Genomic DNA, 5,754 nt, shown 5'->3' on the forward strand with positions numbered 1-5,754 from the left:
TACACCACCAGGAAACTCTAGCGAGAAACCCATCCGCCCTCCCTGTAAACAGTACCACCTCCACTGCTAGCACACAACAGCTCGTGCAAACCTTTCAGTGCACACAATGACACCTTTACACATTTGCACACGTGCGGGGCACACAGTAACACCTACTAGCTCGTGCACCCACAATGACACTAATTCATTAATGAAACCCTCTCCTCCGGCCCAGTTCCTCCACTGATATCACAGCACTATGTAACAAAAACTCTCTCAAGTTGCTGCGATGTTTATATGTACTTATAGTAGCAGATGACGGCAGAAAAAAACAACAGCTCATTCAGTCTGCTCAATTATTGTAGCTAAGAATACAGCCTAAGTGTCAACCATGCAGGACAGTCTTCAAGACAGAACTTACAAGATCCCCATTTGGTTCCATCCAAGTCTAACAAGATTCTGCAGTAATCTAAATAAACAGTAATACTAATGTCCCAGATCCCCTATGTATTCTGCCAGACAGATCCAGCTGTGAGCACTTGAATTTCTGCTAGAACCTCTGGTTATTACAGAACTTACAGCCTGCCATATGGACCCAGCTGGTACCATTGTTGCTAGGAGCGGATGTCTCCATGACCCACTTCTGGCCAAATCCAAAGGCCTCAACTCCATACTCATCCTCCTCAATCTATCTGCAGTGTTTGACACTTTAGATCACCGCCTATGCATCGATATGCTGTCCTCGCTTGGATTCCAGGGCTTTGTTATCTCATGGTTTTCTTCCTATCTTTTCCGTCGCACTTTTAGTGTATGCGCATTCCGCTATCGGTCGGCATACCTCATGGCTCGGTCCTGGGACCTCATCTTTTCTCCATCTACACTTCTTCCCTTGGTGCTCTAATCTCCTTCCATGGCTTCCAATACCATGTCTATGCTGATGCCTCGCAAATCTACCTCTCAATGCCTGAAATTTCTATGAGAATCCTGACCCGAGTCTCAGCTTACCTGGCTGACATTGCTACCTGGATGTCTTGTAAACATGGCCAAGACTGAACTCCTTATCTTTCCTCCTAAACCTGTCTCTCCCGAGTCCCTTTCCTCTGTTCTCTATTTCATCCTCCCTGTCTCGTCAGCTCTCAACCTTGGAGTCATCTTTGACTCATGTCTCTCTTCGCATATCCAATAGATCACCAAAACTTGTCACTTCTTTATATCCAACATGCTAAAATCCGGACTTTCCTTTCTGAACATGCTGCCAGGTCCCTCAACCATACTTTCGTTACCTCTCGCTGAGATTGCTGCAACGTGCTTCTCGCGGGTCTTCTGCTAAGCCATCTCTCTCCTTCGGTCTGTTCAGAATTCAGCTGCATGCCTCGTATTCCACCAGGGTCGTTATGCTCATGTTACCCCCTCTATAAGTCGCTTCACTGGCTCCCTGTCTGCTTCCGCAGACAGTTCAAACTCCTCTTACTGACCTACAAGTGTATTCACTGCGGCTCCTCAATATCTCTCCTTTCTTATCTCTTCCTGTACCCCGCCCTAGGAAATCCATTTGTCAAGTAAGTCTCTCTTATCTGTACCCTTCTCCCCTACACCCAACTTCCGACTCCGTCCCTTCTACCTTTCTGCCTGGAACAACTTGCCTGACTCAGAATGTTGGGCTCTGACTCTAGCAGTATTCAAGACCAGGCTGAAGGCCCACTTTTATGAAACTGCATTAAACCCTACCAATTTGTAAAGCACTACATTTGTTTGTCATTCCCTCTGTAGCCCCCAACCCTCTCTACCTATTCTCCCTTTGTATTTCCCTACATGAGCAGCATATATTGATTCACCATTTTTGTCCAGTGGGTCTTTCAGAATTAGATTGTAAACTCTTTTGAGCTGGGACTGTCTCTTTTGTGTTTATGTTCAAACAATTTTTTATTGATGACCATCAATAGGTACAAAGGAATAAACAACAGAACAGGACACAGAGCTACATTCTCAATTTGTCAAAAGGTCCCCCAATCCAGAAACCAATGTCATCAAATAAATTTAAATAACACAAGAATGCAAAACCACCCCGACCCCCACCTCAATTCCCCCCCAAGGATCCCCCCCATAGCAATACCAACCCCCCACCCCCCAAAGCCTATAAAGTCCATCAGTTCAGAGAGGGCAGAGGAAGAGGATGAAGTAAGGAGAGAGTACCTGCCAACCAAATACTCATCCCCCCATATACATACACCTCAGTACCAAGATATGTACATGAACGTGTCCCTACAGGCTCTTGTGTGTTTAATGTACAGTGTTATGTGCATCTGGCAGTACTTTAGAAATAATAAATAGTAGTACCATTGATTCTATCATCACAACTGATCAAATAGCTACCATTATTAGTGGGTCTCCTGGGCAGAACTTCTGGTTTCCCATCATTCTGCAGCTGCAGGAAGGGCCACAAAATCCACCTTTTCCTATGAAGTTTCCCATTACTTGAGGTATTGCCACTAAAGAGAGCGAGAGAGACAGTCTGCAATGGCATTAGGCCCTGTATCCCACTCCCCATTCTGTATTCCACACAGTCCCAGCTTCTTAGGTCTGATGACTTGTCCATTCTGGGAGGAGATTTCTGGGGAAGGCTGTGTGCTGGTCTGCAATGACTTTATGCTACCCTTTAGCTCTGAGATATTCTACTCTTTTCCTGTATCTCCTTTTCATACATTTATTGTAGTTCTTTTTTTAAGGCGGGGGAGGCGTCTTTTCAACCAATGATCAAGTCTTTATTTCAATCAGTGGGACCCACCGATTGAAATAAAGACTTGATCATTGGTTGAACAGATGCCTCACTCTAGACCAGTGGTTCCCAAACCTGTCCTGGGGTTCCCCCAGCCAGTCAGGTTTTCAAGATATCCCTAATGAATATGCATGAGAGAGATTTGCATACCTGTCACTTCCATTATATGCAAATCTCTCTCATGCATATTCATTAGGGATATCTTGAAAACCTGACTGGCTGGGGGTCCCCCAGGACAGGTTTGGGAACCACTGCTCTAGACTGTCTATATCTCTAGGCGAGGTGTTCTTCTTTCTGACTGAGTTCTTTTTTTAAAGACATATAGCAAGAGAGTGTAAGCAGATGATGTGGGGATGAAACCCCTACATAGTGCTAGCACAATACATATTACAGACCCTGGCTAGTTAAAACTCTCCTACAAGAGTCTATTGCACAACATATTACAGACTTGGTTTAAAAGCCAGTATAAATAAACTCTGACTGAATTGCCAAGCCACAGAGCAGTCAGGAAGACTTGAGTGATGCAACTCCTGTGCTTATCACGCCAAGAAACTGTGTGCACCCGAGTCAAGGATAGTACCCCAGACACTTGACATAAAAAGGAATGCACTTGGGATTTGCGAGTCTAAAAATCTGCACAAGCCTCAAACACTTTAAAATCATAAGTGTCCGAGGTTTGTGCAGTTAAGGCTAAGCTTACAGGAATGGGGCAGGGACAGAGACAAAACTTGTGAGGATGGGATGGGGAAATTGAGTTCCTGCGGGGATGAGGAAAAATTTGACCCTGTGTCATTCTCTAGTGAGAATCATTGGGTTGTAGAGCTGTGCAGTTTGTAGACAATGTTGGTCTTAAAAATGCTTTGAATCCTATAAGAGCTACCGAAAATTTCTTGTGCTATTTCCCCACACTGGTGTCTCTAGCTTCACCCAGGTCAATCTAAACAAGTAATTCAGGCCTGGTTTTGCATCCATGACCTCTAAGCTTTTTCTTTTTTTTTTTCTTTCTTAGGGAAATCATAACAACTACAACACCCTGCATGCACTGGGACACATTCAGTTTGAGGATGACATGGGAGTAGGCAACTTTGTTTCACCTCAAAGCAGCTCCCCTTAAATATTTGCTCTGCAGTGGTATCACTATAGAACAATTCTTTCTCTCTCCTCTCTTCTGTGCTGGTATAGATGAAGTAGTATCACCAGGGAGCAGCTCTTCATCCTTCCTTGCTTTTGCTGCTTTCAGCTATGACCTGGAAGTGATATGTCAGAGCAAAATTTGGACATTCTCCTATGCAGGAGCTCAAACACACCTTTTGCAGATTCCTCCTATTGCACTTGTAACAAACACATTTCAGAAAGGAATGCCTAAGATGGCTTTAGTCTATTTTTCATGGTCTTATATGTTAATCAGATGTAGTCTTGCCTTCACAATGCCTACACGTTAAACGTTCTGAGTATCTAAATGTAAACCTGCAGAACCTGTCAGATGGAATTAATTGAATGCTTTATAGTTTCTATAGCAACCTTACCTTTTGCCTACAGTTCAGGCCTGTGAGAATCTGTGAGGAGAGTGGAAGGGGAGAATTGGAAAATGATGTTAAGGCTGTGTTCTGTGTCACAGACATATGAGATCAAGGTTTATGTCATCCTCGTTCTCCCTCAGGTTTCTCACCCCTCTATACTCTTCAGTGGCTTAGTAAGTGTGTGGGGGGGAGGGGAGCGGTGGACTTCCCCAGGCGCTGTCTTGACAGGGGTGCTGGCACCTCGCCCTGCTCCCCATGTCATGATTACACCCTTCATTCCCTGCCCCCCGTACCTCTTTAAAATCTTGGCCAGCGCGAGCAAATACACTAGCCTGCTGCTTGCGCCAGCCTGGCTCTCTCTGAAATCACTTCTGGGTCACGGGGTCAGGAAGTGACATCAGAGGGAAAGCCAGTATGAGCAGCAGGCTGGAGAAGCTGCTTGTGCTGGGGAAGATTTTAAGAGGTACGGGTGTGGGAAGGGAGGGCACGAGTGTGGCGTGGAAGAAGCAGGGGGTGGGGGTCGGAGAGGTGGATGCGGGGGGGGGGGTGTTGGCGCAGAAGGAGGAGGGCGCAGGGGGTTCATCGTCCTGGGCGCCTCCTACCCTCGCTACGCCACTGGTACACTTCTATCTCATGCTATAGGGCAGTGGTTCTCAACTGAGTCCTTGGGTCACACATTTCAGGATATCTACAATGAATATGCATGAGATACTTCCATGTGCTGCCTCCTTAATATGTAAATCTCATTAATATTCATTGTAGATATCCTGAAAACCTGATTAACTGGGTGTGACCCGAGGACTGGGTTGAGATTACTGTACTAGGGAATTTGAAGATTTCTACAAAAACAGCTCTATAGAAGAAATCTCCTGAGAAAGGATAATGTCTGTTCTGGAATATTCTGACTGTATGTGTAGGCACTGCAGATTCAGTATTGGCTGATTCCATATCTCTTATAAATACTAGTATTTTTGTCATTTTGTGCCCTATGGCAGTGGTTTTCAACCCATTCCTTGGGACCACCTGAAGAGTCGGGTTTTCAGGACACCCACAATGAACATATGCGTGCAAACTTTGTGTGTTAATTCATCTCATTCATATTCATTGTGGAAATCCTCAAAACTCAGTTTGATTTGAATACTTGATATACCAAAGTGCTAGAGCGGTTTACAAAACTAGAACAACAATATACAATAATACAACCAATCAAACCCCATAACAATATAAACCACCCCTCTATACAATAATCATTCCTCCACCATATCTCAAACCATCAATTAACCTTAAAAAACCATATAATTTACACGGTTCCCTGAGGACTGGGTTGAAAACCATTGTCCTCTAGGAACTGTTTAGAAAAATAAATTGGGCATTGTGGTGGTCAAGGCAGAAATAGAGGTGGTTATGTGGTGGGTGATTGAAGGTGAGAATATCGTGGTGATATTTAAGAGCAGTCTAATCTAATCTAAATCTTGGATT

The sequence above is a fragment of the Geotrypetes seraphini genome, chromosome 10 (assembly GCF_902459505.1).
Source record: "Geotrypetes seraphini chromosome 10, aGeoSer1.1, whole genome shotgun sequence".
Lineage (NCBI taxonomy): Eukaryota > Metazoa > Chordata > Amphibia > Gymnophiona > Dermophiidae > Geotrypetes > Geotrypetes seraphini.